Source organism: Pangasianodon hypophthalmus, chromosome 3, assembly GCF_027358585.1.
Source record: "Pangasianodon hypophthalmus isolate fPanHyp1 chromosome 3, fPanHyp1.pri, whole genome shotgun sequence".
NCBI lineage: Eukaryota > Metazoa > Chordata > Actinopteri > Siluriformes > Pangasiidae > Pangasianodon > Pangasianodon hypophthalmus.
In genome coordinates, this window is record NC_069712.1 from 30,984,585 (window position 1) to 31,006,538 (window position 21,954).

The 21,954-nt window shown below is 37.8% G+C and overlaps 1 long non-coding RNA gene across 3 annotated transcripts in view; it reads right to left on the minus strand.

Moving 5' to 3' along the window:
- Positions 1-17,650, minus strand: part of LOC113542125 (uncharacterized) — a 114,910-nt gene extending 97,260 nt beyond the window's left edge. For 2 of the 3 annotated variants that reach the window (XR_004577792.2, XR_008301520.1), the window contains exons 1-3: positions 17,310-17,650; positions 14,804-14,858; positions 14,566-14,712 (exon numbers count right to left, since the gene is read on the minus strand). This is a non-coding gene — a long non-coding RNA (uncharacterized LOC113542125). Of the gene's footprint in view, positions 1-9,708; positions 9,764-14,565; positions 14,713-14,803; positions 14,859-17,309 lie in introns of all 3 variants that reach the window. The other variant, XR_008301519.1, reaches the window with a different exon arrangement.
- Positions 17,651-21,954: the final 4,304 nt, after the last annotated feature.

Here is a 21,954-nt window from a genome sequence, read left to right on the forward strand (position 1 = left end):
TAGACCCGAGGATTACCTGCGCGTGCGTGCACACACACACACTCACACACACATCTGACAAACAGAACGATTTACTAAAATGCTACAATTTCTGAATCTTAAATGATTAAATTTATTACGCAGACTGGAAATCCGCTGAAATGTATTTGAGCAATCCATACATATTTGTTTATTAAAATATAACACATTAAAATGAAATAAATCCATAAATATTCAGTAATTTTAATCGGGTTTAAAAAATATCCTGTGGTTTTATGCAAATTATGAGTCATTAGCATAATCACATTGGACTATCATTCTTATGTACCAAATCGAGCGTGTTTTAAAACGCATTTATATTAAAGAAACACATTCAGATGTTAATGTCGGTAAATGTGCTGTGCACTGTGAAGGAATTAGTGTACACTGGGTGAATTTTGGGTATAAGCAATGAGATAAATTAGCAGAATTTTAGAGCGGAAAGTGTCCAAGCGCTTAGTTAAGTGTGTCACATGAACTTGAAGTCTTTTTTTTGGCATGATATCAGGACACTAACCTTTCAAGAAAAAGTGTATAAATGGGCTGTGAAAGCTTTAACGTGATATTCAGTTTAACGAATTCATGTCCATGAGGGATTTTTCTGCCTTTCGTCACTTTAATATCTCCTCGGATGTTCAACAGATGCGTATTTGTTTTAAACCCGGGATTCTCTTTCACAACAAACCCCCGGAACTCTATCTCTGGCCATGATACAAAGTAACACAAGGACCGAAGAGCACCAGCCTGCCCCCGAAAGCCTGGACGCATTCCCTCGCAAATAAGATCATTATACCAGTAGTAATCCCATTAAATAGATCATTTTCCAAATATCTAAATCCAATTAATAATGTGTTTGGAGGAAAGGAGGGAGAGGGAAAAACAGAGCAGAGAGGAGGGCTGACACGAACTGACTCACAGGCCTTTTGTTGCCTCCTTCTGCCTCGGTGCTCGTGAGGCATTAAGAGGAGGAAAAGATGTAAGCCTCGGGCATCATGTTGGAGAAAACAGGATGATCAGAGCTACATTCATTACACAGATTTGAAATTAATGCTTCCGACTCCAAAAGAGGCCTCTCAAATCTTTTTTTTTTTAATCCGTAAACTCTGGATTTTTAAATTTTGAAGCATTTTTGTGAATCTATTTCTAATTAAATAAACGGTAGCAACAAACAATTTGTTTATTTACCATTATATCATTTAATTACAGCATCATTTTGCAGTACACAAATTAATTGAATATATTATACATGATATCTTAAATAATTTGCTGAGCTTAAACGCACCACAACTATTGAACAGTTTTTTTTAAAATCTGCGTTTCTCCAAAACGAACATGAGTGCAATGGAAAGTATTTCTAGAAGCTCAACGCCAGGTAATAATTCCAAGGAGACTAAAGAAATAACACTGATCTTACAGGTTATAAAAAGCAGGTGCTTTTATCCAAAGTGAATTGTAAAATACAAGAACTGCAGAAGTGAATTTTCCAGAAAGAAGTGCAATATATTTGTATGAAAAATTTTTCCCCCTGGATTGTATCCTGGTAAGATTTTTACCACATGTAGTCAGGTGCTTCTTGTGGTTCTCTTTGTATGGTTCTATATAGCATCTACAAGCTTCCTCACACTCAATAACGGCTACTAAACTGTACCTCTCCTTGGTGCTGGTGTGGTAGCCTTATCTTTTTTCTGAGAGTGCACAGGCAACTTTCTATACTATAACCAACTTTGTACCAACTACTACCCACCGCCCTGTCTTCAGCATACTAATCAGTCAATAATTAGTGATTCGTGTTCTTGGACATGAAGTGCGTGAAAGGAGGAGGAAAAGAAAGGGACAACTGTCTTCTCTCTTTGCTGCAGTGAGGTGAAACTAGGGCCATGGGCTGACGTTAGGGCAGGAATTATGACAGAGGGAAAAGGAGAAATGAGTGGTCAATGGACAGCTGGAGAAAGAGAAAGAGAGGGAGAGATAGAAAAAGACAAGGGTGTGTGCAGAGGTTAAACACTGGAGGTTAATGTGTGCTGTTGGACACAGTGCTGAGCTCATCGCACTAATGAAAGAGAAACATATCCTCTCCTCGGTCTGATCGCCAATCACTGCCAGCTAAAAAAGCAGACCATTCATGCTGCCTGGCAGTCAGTGTGTGTGTGTGTGTTTATTTGAAGAGAAGAGAGTACTTGAGCTTACATGTGCTAGTAAAGTGCATATGTGCTGTCTGAGGTGTGTGTGTGTGTGTGTGTGTGTGTGTGTGTGTATGTGTGCAGTTCTGTACGTCAGTATGAGAATGTGTGTAGCATAGTGTGAGGTTTATTTTAAGAGAAGAGTGGGTTTGACTGTACATGTGCTCGAAGTGTGTCTGAATTACTAGTATAGCAGTGGTGTGTGTGTGTGTGTGTGAGAGTGTGTTGTGCACTCATGTGGAAACACTCATTCACTTGGATATTTATGTTTAATGTGCCACATAATTCAAGCCAAATAATAAAATATGTGCTGTTATTTAACAAAGGAAAAAACGTGTAATTGTTAATATGAGGTTTTCTGTAAGGAGTCTCCAGTGTCAGCGAATTGTAACAGTTAGAGGTAAAGCTGTAACTTTTCCACTATGGGAAGGTCAACATTTTCATACATTACAGAGAGAGGCTGTTATTTTCACCAGAGCAGGCTTCACCACAAACAGTAGGAAAAATATTCTACCAACTATCAACTATTCTATCAATAAATAGTTTTATTTATTATTAATCTAGGGAGCCCTTAATTCTGGAGTTGACAAGTACTAATATATTTTTAATGTCAATAAAGTAAAAGAGTTATAAATAAATAAATAAATAAATAAACAAACAAACAAACCCTAAAGTTACCTTAGCCCATAAACATTGAGAAAGGTAACACACAAACTCTGGACAATCAGCCAAGTATATATACTTAAAACAAATTATATTTACATCAAAAAAAAAGTAACATTTTGGATTCCTGAAGTACTGACTGAGGAATGTTTTTGCACAAACTGTTGATAGCTCAGACTTTTTTCGTTACTGTATATATTTCCAGCAGACAAGATCATAATGCATAATGCATGACATTTTTTTCGCCCACGTAAAAGATACTTTCCGTGCTGCTATGTGGTGATTAAAAGACTCTCCATTAGGGAAGCGACGTCCCTGTGCTTATCAGGACACACGAGCACGAGGCATGAGGCAGGAATGGGCCGTGAGTGAAAGGAGAAAGGCATGGAGACACGAAAGAGGGCAGATAGGGAGCGAGAAGGCAGGGACGGAGGCCGAGGCAGAGACGGGATAATGAGACAGCGAGAGAGAGATAGGCGGTTTCGGATGAGTGTGAGTCAGGAACACGGAGTGCCCTCTGACTCAACGGTGCAGAACCGAGCAGAGTGGAGCGAGAGTGGCCACAAGAGCTCTATTGTTCTCTTCAATAATCAAACTGAGGCATGGCAGGAGCATTCCACCTCCAGCACACACACACACCCCTCACAAACACCACATTCACTACCGCATATAAGCTCATATACACTCTTCCAGTGCATTCAAATATTCATAATATTTACATATTCAAACATATTCTTTATTTTGTATATATTATTTAATTATGGGATTTTTGTCAATTAATTAAGGAATAGAACACTCAGGGAGTGTGCTGTTACAGGAAAATAATTAACAACATGCTGGTGTGATGAGTCTTGATGTGTCACCCCAAAATTTATTCTTTTCCAGTAACAGCAATCCCAAAGTGTTTTATTCCCCTTACACCACAGCAATGATTTCAATGTTTCGTTAATTAAAGAACGTCACGTCATAGTTTTTATCCATTTATAGTTACATTTAATGTTGTGGCAAGCCCGCAAAGATCACTTGTTGTAGCAGCTATAAACAGTTGCTCTCCCCAAATGTTTTTCCTCTCTTAAAGTTAATAATAAAAAAAAAAAATTCACCTTGTCAAGTTTTAGAAAAACCTGAAAGTGTAAACTCTTCTGTCTCAAAGACTTTCATGTGGTATCTTTGTTAAATAACATAACATTTTTCAAAAATCGGTTTATTAGTCTTATGACCGATTATGTGGCGTGTCTGCTGTGAATTAACCGTAACATATTATCAAGAACATTAATATAAACCTTTGATTTGAAATGCAGCTAGAAACTACTGTCAGAACTGCCGCTTCATACCCTGAACTGTATGTAAAGCTAACACTGGTTTTAGTAGATGAGTAAAAAAAAAAAAAAAATGGAGGTCGCATGAGGACATTTGAAAGCTTGCACTGTATTGCATGACCTCACCGTCTTACATTTCTTGAGGGAACTAATGACATATTTATTGGTGCTGGTCTCTTATTCCTGCATTTCTTTGCAGGTGTATTCCTCCGTTCCACTAGTCTCCAGTACATGACTGACAGGCACCAATTACCTCCGCAAGACGAAGACATCAATGTCTCCAAACTCTCTCGCACTCTGACAACATAATTCTAGACGTGTCAAAACTGATGCCTCGTAATTAATTACTCATGTTTTCCCAACTCGAACAGAGTCTGTCTTTGAATCTGTCTGCTGTCCTAATGGTATTAAAAGCAAAAAAAGTAACATTTTTTTTTTTAAATACTGCTTCAAATCGAGCCACCTGTGCGTACTTTCTTTGGGCCGACCCCATACTCATTTCACTTGCAAATTTCTGAAAATGTCCTGGAAGGTGGAAAAACAGAAAATTAAAAAAAATAATAATAAAAAAAAAGTGCTCAAGAAGATTCTAACCATCGCGAAGCCATGTGTCCCTCGCTAAACACTGGAGCCTTTCCATCCTAAAGAGCCTAATGAGAACATATGGAGGGGGGAAAGGGCCAGGCAACACTGCTCCTGGGATGTTTTGAGAAGTGATCGGCCATTATCTGCCGTCTTTCTCGTGTTTATAAAATAAACCTTGGCTTGTTTGCAAGGCTTGTGAAAGCCTCTGGGCTCGTTAGGAACTGAACATCTTTCACGTCAAATGCTCAGATTGCTTACAGGAGCATAAAGGTAGGAGCAGAGAAAGCGATGAGCTTTGTGAAGTAATTTCTAGGAGTCTGATTAGTTGAGCAACGGGGATGAGAAATGTGGCACACCTTAATGACGGGTTAAGAGCAGAGCTTCAAATTAACACCAGATCTCTTGCCAAAATATGGGACTTCTGGTAAATCCTTTCATTTACCAGAAGTCCCATATTGGTAGTCATTTGGCATATAAATTATTTATAACAGTACTGCTCATCCAAATAAAGGTGTATTAGGTATTAAAGACTGCCATCTAGCTAGTGTTACACAGAGCTATTGTCACTGGAGTAGCCAAACATGAATAAGGTGATAGCTAGCTTAAGAAAAAAAAGAAAGAAAAAAATAAAACCTGACCGAGAGCGCTATTACAGAAACAATCAACGTGAAGGTGGTCTGATGTGAAGTGGAGTGACTTACCACCATGAAGTTCATTATTTTCCTGTAACAGCCCATCCTGAAGTGTTTTTGCCATATCTAACCATGTTTTATTCATTTTATTTACTTTTTAGCCATATTATTTTTCATTACTGTTGTCAGTTTTTATAGCAGCTATAAATGTCATTCCCTCACAAGCCTTTGTCATACTACTGAGAAACTGCAAAGTGTAAACTCCTCTGTGCTGAAGATTTTCCCATGTCAGAAAGCTTCAGCTCTTTAACCGATACCAATCGCTGACACTAGAGACTCCTTATGAAAAAAAAATGCTATACAAATGTCTAGACATGGAGTGTGTTAAGAGCATAAATGATGTAAGGTAAACGCAAGCAAGAGTGAGTGAATAGCCAAGAAAATGTGAGAATGAATGAACGGAGGAAGAGATATAAAAATATATATAGAGAAAGAGTGAGCAACTGATACAGTGATACAGAAACAACACTAAGTGTCACTGAGGAGATTGAAAAGTGATAAACGAAGAGAGATAAAGAAATAAGAGCAGGGGAGTGTGACAGGTTTAGAGAATGAGAATAAAAGAAAAGACTGATGGAAAAATCGGGAGGTAGGGAGAGAGGGAGATGGAGACAGTGAGGAAAAAGAGAGCAGAGCTAAAAATGATATAGAGATAGAAAAAAAAAAGAGGGATACAGACAAATATAGGCAGATAGTTAGACAGATAAGGAGAAAAAGATAGAAAGAACTAAAGAAACAATGATAGAAAGTGTGAAAGACAGATTAAAATAGAGAGCCAGAGAGGAAGTGTGTGACATGATAGGGAGCACAGAGGGACTGAGAGAACAGAAAGAGACGTTTAGTGCTAATTACCCCTTTTTATTCTTTAATACCGGTATAAATCTGACTGGAAGCTATTTTATGCCGTTTGTTTATCTGAGATTAATTTGATTAAGGGGTCTTTGTTAAATCCTGTGTGTGGTGCACATCTCTGCAGCATGTCATTTCTGTAGATTACAGCATTGTAATTAATTGGTCACTTGGTTAATTGCTCCTCTCCTTAATGACAGGGATGCGGGGGTGGGGGTGGGGTGACAAAAAAAAAAAAAACAACAACCGGGTACCTCCTTCAGTGACCCTGATTTTCATCAAAGAGTAGCTGAGGCGCTTTTTATTCTCTGCATTGCAGAAAGTAGTGATTAAATTTAAATCCATGCATTTAGCACTAATAACGGTGCACGTCAGCTTAATGATGAAGGTTCAGCACGACGGTAAATAAGAAAATTAATCCTCGTACTCAGGAGCAGATAAACACTCAAAAACTAGCGGCTGTTGAACAGCTGGACAGTTCACTAATGTTACTCCAGCTGTTAAAAATGGGCAGTAATGCCAATAGAAAAGCAGCACAACTATTAGATTACATGCATTAAGCCAGGAATAAAATTGTGTATACGCTGATGTTTTCTATAAGGAAATGTTCATTTAGCAGTTTTGGAAGGAGTCTCCAGTTTCACTGCTTTGTAACAATCGGAGATACATCTGCAACGTTAGGTTTTCCACTCAAGATGGAGATACTCTGGCTGTTCTCTCAAATTTTGTAAAATTACCACTTGCTATTAGTCAAGCTTCTTTTAATGAATATTTAATAGAAGAGGAGATGTCAAGTATCTTTAATAGAGTGAGATAATGTTGCTACATAGCTTGCAGTATAGCTTTAACATAACTGATATTTAAAAAATAAACTGTAACCCATCCAGGGAAGCCTCAAATCCTTACTACAGTCTCTCCTTCCCAGAAGTGAACTCTCTCTGTATAAAACCACTCTAATTAATCCTTGTTCTGAACCAGCAGCATTGTGAGAAAAATACTATCATCATACTATTTTTGTGAGGAAAATCGTATCACTAGTACTATCTTCTGCAGAGAGGATGAGGGATTAGACTGAAATTACACTAAGCACCCTGACACCTATATACCTGCAGTATTCACATGAGATTGCCTGTTAAAGGTTTAATACGTAATGAGAGGTAATAGAGGTGAACTGGCATTCATACTGAGAGAGCAGATTAGAAGAATGAGAATTCACAATCATCTAGAAAAAAAAAATATAATATCTATATCGAAAGCACTTTCCAGGAGCTCATTATCAAATAATGAACAGCTATAAAATTGCACAATCCATCATGAGACCCCATATATAATGAAAGCCAAGGTCAATATTTTGCACTTTGGCCCTTTAATAGCTTAAGCCTCTTAACAGTGTATAGAGGCAGTGAGGGAAAAAAATGAAGCTTCAGTGAATCGACTTTGCTACATTGGGGGGGGGGGGGGGGGGGGGGGGGGGGGTGTCATTTTACTAATATTCCACTCTCTGCCAAGAAAAACCTTTTACATGTTAATTAAAAACTATTTGAATCTAATTAAAATTCTAAAACAGCCCAGGGAGGTTAATGATGAGCAGTTCAGTTAGGGACAAAATTTGATTTGTCTACATCCTCGGGCGAGCCCCGCAAAATCCAGCTAATTTCAACTGTCAAAAAAGACGCCTTTCTGAATTTTTTATACAAAAGAGCAGTCAAAAACTTTGCAAAAAAAAAACGTTACAAACCCTGTCCAACAATCTCAGAAAAAATACACACAGCATGCAATAGCTTAAAAAGTCTGAATATTACTTAAGAACTGTTTTTAAGTGACTACCAAACACTAATATGATATATAGTGAAATACTTGCATATTCAACAAATGAATTTCACTGAAATGCTAATTACTGCTTTTGATTGACCAAATATTGTTTACAAAATGTCACTATTTGACAGATATAAGCCGCTGTTCTATTGACGTAGTGGTCAAAAATGGGAACTGTAATGCTGCATTCAATGCTAAGTGGCAATTTACTTGTAAAATACATGCCCGCTGTTGTTGCTGTGCTGCAATTTCAGTCCAAAATGTTGCATGAATTTCTGAAGTTCACTATAGCAGAACAGAACCAATGGCCACTCAGGCCTGTAACTGTGTGTGAGGCTAAAGTTGCTTTTTATAAGCTTTACGTGCTCTGACAGAAAACAAAAGACATGCTTTCATGGAGGCGTCCAAGTTTTTTTTTTTTCCTCCACTTTGCATATCGATCGTGTTGAGGTGGGAAATGACATTATTACAACTAGCAAATTGGCACATACAAGGCACCACAAATGCTGCATAACTAGCCATAGTGGATGCCCACTGGGGCAGGTATCACGCTGCCCCATGTATGCTCTCTACAGTAATTACCAAGTATGGCGCGGTTATCGGAAGATAATAAACTTCAGGGAGCCAACATTAACTCGACTTTACAGGTCACAACACTCCACTTAGTCAGTGCTTATTTTACTATACCAGTACAGTTGAGTGTTTTATTCCTCACACTTACATGTTAGGAGCTGTCATGTGCATCTCTCCTTGTGAGGCAAAAGGCTGCACACCTACATATTTGATCCCGTGTTCCAATACAATATGATTTATGTTATGGACTGACAGGCACACTTTCACATAAAAAAAAACCCAGAAAGACATTGGCAGAGCATCAGGGCAAAAGACACAAACAAGGCACACACCAAAACCAGGGCTTGTTCAGTTGCTGGCAGGTTCACTTCTGTTACTCTCCTTCTTGCCAAACCATCTGACTGCCCACACACACACACACACACACACTCAAACCCTTACTACTGCTTCTTTGTATCTCTTCAAAGACCGCCCATGCTGTTGAGACAGAGTCAAAACCCAGTCTCCATTTTTATACATCTTAATTAACAGCGCTTGTGCCAGTTATCTAGTGCCTCTGGAGCCAGGCACGGGTACGAACACGGGCACCATCACTTTGGCTTCTGTTAACCTGTCGCTGCCTAATTACACTCTGCTTCTCCCTTTTCCCAGCAAACACACTGCTCACAACCGAACCAAAAGCAACAGACACTGCAACAATGTAACGCAAGTCACGTATTATGCACAGCCATGAATCATAACACAATGATAATAAACTGCATGGCATTGTCATATGATAGGATGTTTGGGATATTGGATGTATACAAATAAGTTTTGTGCCTTTCATTAAAAAAAAAAAAAAAAAACATTTATCTGGAGCATCCACCATACAACATGTGTAGGTCGTCACTATAGAAACAATAACGTCTTGGAATAAGCACATCAAGACAAACTAGTCTCAGAGGTGCTGTTATAGAAAATTAACCACCTCATGAACAAGGACAATACTTCTGTGGTATAAGGAAGATTACGTACCATTTTCTCCCTTTATACTGGAACAATTGGTGATTCAGGCCAAGAGAGAGATATACTGAAGGAGAGAGAGAGAGAGAGAGGGGAAAATAAATACAGCAGACATGTTGTAACTTGCCCCACATTTATAGTGGCTTATTCACTGAGTGATTATTTGCATCTCTGAGCCTTGACATTTCCAGGGAGGCCTGTTACGGCATGGCGGGATGCCACTCAACAGCTCTGTTTCCACCATTTCCCCTCTATCGCAGTGACTCTGGGCTGTGTTTGGATGTAAACACCATTACATTAGTCAGATTGTGATATTGTACATGTCATCTGTGCCATGAAGTGTTCGCTCACCATAACTGAGCGGCACAAGGTACGTCGACATCCTGCTGTTCCGCAACCCTCAGTTTACGGTCAGGTAATTCCCCTCTGTTGTCATCTGACTGGTGCCCTCAAGGCAGATTACAGAACGATGAAAGATCAAAGACTGATGGGAGATATCTGAACTATGTACGACTTGCTAGCCTGCTAGTGGAGTAAATTTTCAGCTCTCATGCACACAACGCTGGCTACGTAACCCATAGAATGAAGAGAATGAGCTGGTATTTGTTTGCAAATAGCTTTTACCAATATGACATTTTGAGAAAGTTACACTCCTAAAGACTACTGCTACATTCATATGGTGACCATTTCACTGTTTACAAGGACGTTTCACTTCAGAAGTTGAAATTTTTGGGTGTGACACAACGTTAATGTTTGTCAATGTCAGAACTCACAGACGTTCAGTTCGTGGCCAATGCCAAGCGTATTTACAATGTAGAGTCAGACGTATGCATCTTACCAATTTACCAACATATCCAAAAGAAATGTTGATGTTCCCTTAAATCTTGTCTTGTTTCTGCCGTCACTGTGCCTTTACATTGACCACAACATCCATATAAAAGCTTTAACGGCTACATGCTGACTAGCTAATCAGCAGCCTCACTCATTAACTAGCATAGTCCACATTCTACAGTTGCGTAACAACTGAAACCGCTAGCCTATCGTGTTTGCTCTCTCACTTCTAATGCATGAATTCAGTTCAATTACAACCTACTATATATTTATTTGGGCTCTGTCAGCGTTCATCTTAACACATCTAACACACTTCACTTGAGCTGATAAAGTGATGAAATGGCTTTTAAGATGACAGGAGGAATCTCCCAACAAAAAAAAAGAAAAAAAAAAAATACTATAGTGTACTGAAAAGTTAAGTTTGTGGTCAACTCTCGACAGTCAAATAAAGACCTTAACTTTCCATTAAATGTCAACTCTGAGTGGTTTACATGAATGTGGCATTAGTAATACCCCAAGTTGTACACATTTCAAACATCCAGTATGTTGATGCCAACATACTATTTGAATTTTTCTCAGCTCTGGCCTTTACATTTTTCTCACCCATCCAACTAAAAAGATTCTACAAAAGGTTCCTTAAACATACTCTGCTGAGAAACACAACTGACAGACCATAAATCACAAGATAATTGTGTCATCTACGTCTGGTTATCAGAGTACCGATGAAACGATAGTGAGGAAGGCTGCAGGGTTTGAGCTTTGACTGCTATTGCTGTTAGCGGGCATTTCATTTGCCAAATGAGCCTTTTCAGAACACCTCACAAACCTGGAATTCTTCCCTTAGGAATAACTCCAATTACGAGACAGGGTGAGAAAACATTTGTGTCAGGAAGTCGGATCGCGTTTCATCGCTTCAGGGTGATGTGCCGGCCATACGCACATGACTGTGCTTAAAAAAAAAAAAAAAAAAAAAAACAGAAAGAAAAGAGAAAGAAAAGAGAAATGATATGATGTAGAGGCAGATGAAACGTCAGGACACAGCAGTCACCTGGCACTCAGCAGGGGAAGCAGTGTTAACCAGACAGGATGATAAAGACAGTGAAGGTAAAGTGAACCCACTGAGAGATGAAGTCTCCAGAGGACCTTTAACTTTTTATTACAACCAAGAAGTCACAGATTACCAGCTCATTATTCAGTTCAATGTCCTCCATGTCCTGCCATGTCCTCACTTCACTAATCAAACCAAAGAAAAAGAAAAAAAAATAATCTATGAAATCTGTGAAAGTATGTGAAAACATATTCAATAAATTGGAATCGCTGAACTATGGCCAGTTTGATCTGCTGAAATATTTTGCTGGGTCCACCAGTTGATGACCCCTGCCCTAAAGGATGATTTTTGCTTTTTATTTTGTGATTTTCTCTAGACCTGCCTGATGCTCTGAAGCTTCTGCACTTCTGACTCACCTTCTGCTGCTGTGGATAGTCCCACATGGATACCCAAGATTTGCACTTCCCAAAAACAGTGCAAATTCACCCTTGTTTCAATGCATAATCTCAACTGATACTGTAGATTTGTACCCAAGTAATCATAAAGACTATCATACTATCATGATAAAGACTGCTCAAACTGAACACTTTTTCAACACACTTAATACTGTTTGTCTTTACTCTTCTACACCTGTATACTTTAATGATTTATAATCCTACTATCCAGCATCACCCAGCGCTGAGTCAAGCATTCTTCCTCATGTTGTCTCAGGAGGTTTCAGAGGTCTCGAAGTCTCATCTCTGACTTGCTCATTAGGGATCAAAATCTAGATCTGGATTTCTGTAAAACTGCTTTGTGAAAATATATTGCTAAAAGTACTATAGAAATAAAACTGTACTGTAGTGACGATTGGTGTAACCTTGGTGCGCGATTATAATTGGACAAAACTGTGTTCATCGTCTCACTATGACTCATTATTCAGAGATGAATCTGACTTTTTTTAAATGACCCTATATTCAAGTCCTTCGACATCTGAAGAGCACCCTTGACCGCAGCAGCGTCTCTCGTTTCAGCACCTCGGGGTGTCACCTGGCTTTTATTCACCCGATCTAGGACGCGTGGCAGCAATCAAGCACGTAATAATCCACACAATAGACCCTGATGGAGGTTCTGTCCTCCCTGGATAGGCTCGTTTGACACCTGGTTGAACACAACGCCATAAACCATGCGCTTCCTCATATTAGCTTACTGTCCGCCTCAGGGTTTTAACCTTGACACCTGGCGTGTGCAGAGTCATGTTCAGTCTAGTAAGGAGCAGTGGGCTGCACACATCCCTACATTCACGCTCCAAAGTGGATCATCCATCTGCTGGATTTCACTTTTTTTTTTCCCACAAAGGACGTGTGCCGGGTGTCATTGAAGCCACGACGCCCATCCATATTTAAAAGGCAGCCATATTTAAAGGCAAGACCGCCGGCCATCGTGTGAATGGATCACATTTCACTGAATATCATACGACATGATACCTTGAAACTCTGGCCTTGAGCTTCCATCAATGAATGTGTAAATGTTATTGTAAATGTTCCAATTAGGACGCCAAAGAATGGATGACAGATAAAACCTGGAGTGTCCACTTTGAGCGTCAGTCATTGCTAATTCATGAAAAGGACCAAAAAAAAGTGCAATTAATTTTTTACTCTCAGGAGGAGTGACATCTTGCCAGCTCAGAACTGAATACTGATCAAAAACAACAAAGAAAAACAGAAATTTTGGTCTCCATTCCACGTCCTCTCTCAAGGATAATTAATGTGCAACTAATTGAACGTTCACCTCATTAACCATTACACCTTTGCATCCAATCTTTAACTTCACTATGAGGCGGAACATTCATTTAATCAGTGTTAAGCGCTGTGAGTGGGAGTCATTATTGACTATTCAGCCTTTTCCGAGATTTTAAGGAGAAAAGGGAGTAATTCCAACCAATGGACTGTGGGGAAACTTCTAACTTTTTTGAAATCATTAAACCCACCAAGAAAATATGTCTCATTTATAAAGCAATACTGGACAAATGAGTGACTTAGCCTCACCTTCACTGCACAGCACTCGTTGATCAGTTACTCAGCAGTACACCATTTGAGCTTAATGGTTTCCTAATGTACCACTAAAGGCGCCTGCACCGCGACTCATGAATCTAAGAATCAATCCGATATGGCCTCGACTCATACAAAACTCAAAGAAACAGTTTGGCCAAAAAAGAAATGTACATTGCACTTTTCCTCTTAATCAGCTAACATGTCTGCTGTCTGTAGTTTGCTTCTTTAGCTTTGTTCTGGAGCTACAAAGCTATTATAGCTATAAGGTCAGAGTAAGCGTATAGCTACCAGGCTACCAATGAGTCCATTTCAATCACAAAACATGCCATCAAACTTGCCTGCAAAGCAAAAACTTTCTGTATTAAACTGGAACTATATCATCATATAAATTATGCAATACTCCATCAATAAATTTAGGCAACAATTTTTTGGAATGACACGATAATTATTTGTAGTGCAATGTAATTGTCTCCATTTTTTTATAGACAAATGTGTCAGGCATAAAAGTGAAACCATAAGAGCAACTCTATTTGAGATAGGTTTCCCTTATTTGTTAGCAAAACTCAAGAAGCAAACTTCAGACAATGAACAGATCTTGGTTGTCTGACTTCAATTGTATGAAATCCAATTAAATTTTCGACTTTTGTGTAAGGAAGTGGGAGAGGTGGTGCTGAAAATGCTAGTTACGGACGGAACTGCGATTCCAAGAACACCGGATAATCACCAGGGGCGGTGTTTAACAGCTGGATATAGGGGCCAATCTCTGCTTCCCCATGTCTTCGCACTGTGACAGATGAAAAACTGATCCTTTGAACTAACAGCTACTGTGCAATTCAATCAGTACCCATAAGATTGACCTTCATAGAAATCTGAAAGGTTCACAACCTTGAATGAACTAGCCCAATCATGGAATCACAGACTAACACTAGAGTCGTCACATACACGTTTTCCACTTACCCCCACGGACCGTTTAGATCAACAGACTAAACTGAGTTTTTCTAGGCCGACCCTTCCCTCCATGAGCTGAGCCCTCAGTCAGCACTTGCACAGTTGAGATCTGAGAAAACTTCACCTCAAAATGGCTTCCTCCATCCAGGAACAGATCTGAGAGAGGAAACAGTGCAGAGAAAGAGCCATTTAACATATACATATTCTTATTTGTGTTCATTCATGTGTGCATATGTACATGTGTTACCTGGGACCTTGTTTGTGAGACGACACACATCATGGGTTCTGATTTCGCCAAGAACCTAATGTAGCATAGATACAAAGTAAGAAAAACAGGAAATCTTTGAACAATAATGCTTGTCATGAGAACCATACACATGTAAACAGTTCATGGGCCTCGTTTGTACAGATGTGCATATATTAATATTCCCAGATGTGGAAGCATAATAATAGAAAACCAATTTCCTATGAGTGACTCAATTTTCTTCATCATGTTTATGGCATATTTTATCAGTTTTCGAGACCTAGATTTACCAGTCAATAAAACTGTCCTATTTCAAATAGATACGTGATGATTTATAAGATTTTTTTCAGGACAGACAGGTTGCTGCATATAAACCTCTATGTATTTTAAACATTTTACTGTTAAGTTAAACATAGTTACTTTTTTAACAATGGCTAAATGAGGTCAAAATGGTGAGCAAGAGCAATTTTGTTCAAAGAAATTTTTTACAGTTACAGCAACTAGCCCCACACCTTTACATTAAATTTAACCATTCGTAACTCCTGAACTGGTATGCATTTTCTACAAGACCAGTTTTACCAACTATCAAAATTTCCCACTAAATCTGCCAACTACTTGGACTGCTTTAGTGAATTTATTTCAAAAAAAGAAACTAACGACTTTTTGAGCAGACGTTAGCGACTGTCTTGCACTTGATATGGCTCTCCAGCTCACATCACAGCTGCTGGTTAAGAGATCAATGCTCTGTCATCTCGCCACCAGTGTTGTAAAGTTGTAAAGATGTGCTTGTGTGAGCCTATTTCCCTAGCAGCAAATCACTGATCACCTTTGTTCCCAATCACTATTGTTCCCAACAACCAGACACAGATCATCGTTGTTGGTCCACTCGCACAATTATTTGTTCTTCGATTTAAACTCTCTTATTGGTGATATTTAAGTTATAAAAGTGAGTTATTTCATCCATAATCCATATTTGCTGATTGCTCACTACCACTAATTTTGACTGTGATATTTATAGAAATTGTAGTTTTGTCGTCCCCCCCGGGGGCAAATTCCCACCCACCAGTTAGATCTTCCTAGGGACACATGAAGCCAGCCAACCGCATCTTTGGGTAGTGTAATAGACTCGGAGGAAAAGGCTATCCGACCCCTTCCGCGTGCATGTCATTGTGATTGATAGGGGAGAGAGTATGCCACGCCCTCTCCCTGAGATCAGTCAATTTTGCTCTCTTGGACTCCTGGCCACAGACGGCTGTTGCATGGTCGTGATTTAGGGCGAACGCTTTTCTGCTGTGCCACTCAGGAATCCCATAGTGTTTATTAAATATGCATAAATAGTCGGCTTGACTCTAAAGCTAGTCTGTGGTGCCACAACTCGTGAGAACTTCTTTCATTCTTTCTTATTCTGATAAAACTCTATCCTATTGTGGGTGTCTTCAGAAAATTGGGTTTTGATATTTGATATGCAAATGATTGTGGCGATGCGATGAATATGCAAATTAGTCTAAATTAATCGACCTGACCACTTTTTGCTATTTTTTTTCTGCTGAAAACCTGTGACGTCAGCACGGCACACAACCTCCGACTTCTCACAGGAATAATGGTAATACGGCATCAGGTATCAAATCAGGACATGAATCATTAGATACAACGTGGTTTTATCAATTCAAAGACATGGAACATGTTTCAGGGTGGACTTCTCCTTTAAATTTCCATCCACACAGCCCAATTAGGTGCTGGACATTTCCTTAATCCGCTCTTAAGAACAAATACCGCTGCGTGTGTGTGTGTGAAAGGAGAGGACATCTCTCTCTCTCTCTCTGTCTGTCTGTCTCTCACACACACACACAGCTTTGTTTCAGACTTTCCTGGAGCGGACTGGAGGAGCTATTGAAGACTCAGAGGTTTGGTTTGTTGAGAGAGAGAGTGAGTATCAATAGGCTAATCTGCAGCCTGGCTTTTCATCCACACAGCTGCCTGAGAGAGAAAACGCCGAGACTGTAAACAAGAAGAATGGCGCTCGGTTTCTTCCCTCCTGTTTCACACAAGCAAATGAGGTGGGACTTTTAACAAGCCATCTTGTCGCCGGACACATCAGTGGTTTTGTACGAGAAGGCATGGGAACTTCCTCCTAACAATCATGAGCCTCAAAGAAATGGAGCTAAAGACAAACAAAACAAAAGACAAAAAAAGCCTCTTCATATTCCTCAGAATGCTGTCCTCAGAAAGTGCTAGAAAGACTTCGGAAAGAAAGAGATTCTCCCTAATAGAGCAATTCAAAACATGTTTCAAAACATGATTCTCTCTCTAAACAGGCATTTCAATGATGGAGGGGAGGCTTAAAATCTAACATTAATGATAATTATGTCAGAGAAACTATTACTAACGTACAAACACGCACACTTTATTTATTTATGTATTTATTTACTTCATACCGCATTTCCTCCAAATACAGCACCAAACACACTAAAAAAAAAGTTATAAATAAATAAATAAACACTAAACTTACAGTCCTGTCGTGTAATTTCATAATAAAGAGTGTGTTTTATCTATTTTCCTTTGACGGCCAAACACTTCTTTGTTGTTGTTGTGAAATAGAAGCTACAGTAAATTAGCCACCTAGTTTACGTTCATCAGTCACGTGACTACAGTTCCAGGTGCACTCAATTATTGCTGATCACGTGCCATACATGCGTCAGGGACACGTGCAGCAAAAATGTCAGTCTTCATATCTCTATCTAGTGACTGCACTACTAGGCTCATTTGCATATTCATTAAACCGGCATGGTCATTTGCATACATCTATTATGCATTTATGTACATATTGCTTTCAGTATAAAAATGATTTCTTTCTTTACTTGGCTTACATTTGTGCAGAATGGTGCAGTGTTTCAGAATTAACATTTGACAACAATGTGACCTCTGACCTTTGGATTGGCATGTTTACATTTTACGGCATCTATAATTATAAATGCTGTATAAATGCCTATAATTACATTTTATGGCATCTATAATTATAAACATGTAATCCAAGTCTAATAAAAACACATTGTTAATTAACGAGATGTTAATTTAGCATTTAGTCTGGGAGTTCGAGGTCGGGGGTTCGATTCCCGCCTCCACCCTGTGTGCGTGGAGTATGCATGTTCTCCCTGTGTTACGGGGGTTTCCCCTGGGTACTCCGGTTTCCTCCCCCAGTCCAAAGACGTGCGTTGTAGGCTGATTGGCATTTCCATATTGCCCGTAGTTTGTGAATAATCAACTTCGGGGTGGTAACAGTAACTCAGTTACATCACCAGCCCATCATTGCTTATTTTCCTCTAACAGCAAGAGCTTTATTCCTTATGCATATTTGCAAAGAAAATTTACTAACCTACTTAATTTAGCTAACGATTCTCTGAGTAATGACAGATAACCTGCATGCTAACAACAGATACTCGTAGTTAAAACAGAGATACTTTCTTTTACAGATGATTTTACAGTCTTTCCACAACAGTTAAACTGGGTGTTAATTCATAACTTAAAGAAATCTAAAGGAAAAAGCTATTTCGCATTAACTTGTTGCAAATTTCATTCATTTTTTTTTTTCCGGCCCCTCACACATGAAATAAAGAGATGATGTACATGCTTTACGAAGTACAGGGTGTTTATTGAAAAGGATAGTACAATCATGTGCTTCCTATACAGTGGTCCAAAAAAATGCATTACAATTAATCACTCCTTCCTAACACTAACACTCTTCTTTTTTTTCGTTCATGCCACATGCCTAGAATATGGGGAGGAATGTAAGATGGGGTAAGTCATAAATAAATGTGTGATACTTCCATTTATTAAAAAAAAAAAAGAAAAGAAAAATCAGGGGAGATTCTATATCACTCTAATAGTGTCACATACTGTACAGATTTATTGGATTATATTAGATTTCAAGTGTTTGAAAATGTAAAAAAAAAAAAACTTCATGATTCAGGAAATAAACGTACCTTTCTAAATGACTCACTGAATCAGGACTGAATCAGCTAACATGATTATGGTCTAATTTACAAGAAGGTACACACTGAATGTGATTAAAGTGATAACAGTGAAGTTCAATCACAGTATCGGAGGTTTTTTGCATCTTAAGAGAAAAGGAAATTGATTGAAAAAAAGAAATGCAATGAAAATTGTTGCACATTAATGCAGGTTAAACTCGGTGCACTGTGATTTTTGCATGCACAAAGTGAATATTCATATTTATGCATGGCGAGTAGGATTTGAATAACACCTGGAAGGGTGGGAAATACTATACAAATATGACGAAAATGAACACTTTTTGGAGACTTTTCTTGTAACAGCCCTTCATAGTAGCAATAGTACCAATAGCAATATTTATCATAATAACCATCATTAAAAAAATCATCTGTAAGTTGATGTCAGAAAAACACACAAGTTAAATGAAAGAAAAATATGAATTAAAAAGGCATGGTGGTTTTAGAGGATGGAAATAGTAAACAGGAATTTTCAAAATAATTTAAAAAAAGATTTTTTAAGTGAGTGTATAAACTGCTAAGTTGTGGAATAGAGTTTTAATTATGTTTCATCCTTGCATCAGTTACTAGTTTATTGGAACAGTCGAAAGTCTGTTGCAAGTTTCTTGCTTTAGGAACGAAATTTTCAGCCTAAATTTTCACACTTTATCACACAATTCTTCTTAAGTATTAAAATAATCATCAACAAATTTTAGTACAGAGAAATTTGTGACTCGCAGTGTGCACAAGTTTAGCATTATTGAGCCAACATTTTGGGTCACATGACCTCTCAGGGAGAACACAAATCAATTTCCAAAATTCATGTACATATTAGAAATATTCATGCCACAGCACTGTCGAATTCTTGATTCTGATTGGTCAGAAGGTGTTGAATCTTTTATTTTATTAATTATTATTTTTTATACAGGTTCATAGTAATGCACTCTTTCTAATATGTTGTCATTTCTATGGCAATAACATACGCAGGGATTTGTATAGCGGACATTCCACATAAATGTTTTGAAAACACAATAAATCACTTGTGAATAAGTGATAACAGGATCAATCTTGTTTCATGGATGTTTTATAACATAAAATGTAAGTATAAATCGATAAAAAGCATGACATGTTGTTCAGCAATAAATTAAAAATTGCTGTGGTGTAATGTAAATGGAATAAAACATTTTGTGGCATGCTGTAGTTGATTATTTTCCTACAACACCACGCTGTGCTTTGTTTTATTCCTTATGTAGCACAGTTATGGATGTGACATCACATGGAACGACTCTTTTTACGACACTATATGTACACATCTAATAATAAAAGTGATGAACACATGAAAGAAAGAAAGAAAGAAAGAAAAACTTGTTTTGGCTCTAGCAATACGAATGGGACATTTTTTCCGTTGTGTATATGACACATGGCATTTTAATGATATCGTGGTATAGATATAGCTGAGTGGACAGAATTAAGACTAACATTCCTCTTTAACATGCTGTGAATTGATCGAACAATACAGTTTATAATCAGCATTATTCAAAATAAACCAATATTTAAGTAAAAACAATTACATATTTGTGAATACAGACTTTGCTGATTGATCGAAATACATTCAGAGTATAAAACAGCAGCTCCGTACCAAGATGCATAGTGAATAAGAAAAAAAAACAAAACAACGGAAACAAAAAGAATTTACTGTACATGGAAGTACTGTATAAATTTACACACAACCGACCAACAGCTGTACAGCTGTTTTACAGACACGTGGAAGACGATTCTTAACGTCAAACACAAGACAGCAGCTGAAACATTCGTTTACAGTGTAAATTCAATTCGTGTGAACATTTTCTTTAGAATAAAACTCAAATTGTGAACACATCAGAGAAAAAAAATGCATTTTCCTTAGTGAAAGATTTTGGTTTGCTTGATGTTTGCAAATATTCACAAATTTGTCAAATTGACATCAATTTACATTTAATAAAAAGAGGAAAATGTAACACTGTAACACTGCAGGTGGCACTAATGAAGTGTGCAAAACATTTCGTAAACCATACGTAAATCTTTCTAAGCCAGTGAAAAAATGAGTAGATGCAATACTTATGGCTGCCTCAGTATAATTTTATATACACTACCCTGTGCTGTCTAGCACGCCATCATCTATGATGTTCAAATTTTTACCATTTTTTTCATTTTCCAGATTTGATTTAGGGGTCCATCATAGGATGGAATTAAATTCATAGATTCCCAGCTTTCATATAACATATTAAAGTTGGGAAAGTGAGTGAAAAGCCAGTGGCGTTTCCTCAAACTGGAGATTAAAGTTCTTTTAAATTAAAGAAATGAATCAAAGATTAAAGTTCACTGCTCCATTTTTGTTTAATACTTGTTTGTCCATTCAAGATGTGCTATATTCATTTTATTATAAATATTAATTACCTATTCCATTCTATTTAAGTGAGACTTTATTTACTTTTTTTTGCAGCTTTGTGTACAACTCTTTTGATTCAAAAATACCACAACTAAAGGAAAAATATATTCCCAAAATCATGATTACACAAAATATACAGCTGCAGAAGAAATAGCATCCACATCTGTAAATATGTTGTGTTTAAATAAATTATAATGTTATTACAAGCAACCGATGATAATCTAAGGGTGTGCTACCATCACCATTTACTTCAAAAAATTGGTTTTAATGAAACTACAAGAGCAAAAATTACTTAAGTGTTGGATATTTAGTCGACTACAAGTTTGTCTTGGATCCACTACCGTCACAGCGGCCAGCTAGCGGTACGACTTGTATAGTGGTTTAAAATAGTGGTTTAAACCTCAGCAGCGTTCTGCTTGGTGCTAGTTCGTAAGTTATAACTTTATGATCTAGTCATATGATGTTTTGATATAACACTATCCAACGTTTTCAACCATAAAACACATATTTCACATTAGCCCATAAAACAGTGTGTAAAAAAAATCCCCCCAAACATAAATGCCAACCATCTATAACAATCTATACACTGTAATAAAAAATAAACAAATAAGCTAATGAAGTGAATTTGCCTCAAACAATCATCTACATGTTTTAGTGGCAAATTACAAAATCATTATCTAATTGTATTTAAGTACCTAATTAAAAGTGCATATATTATATTA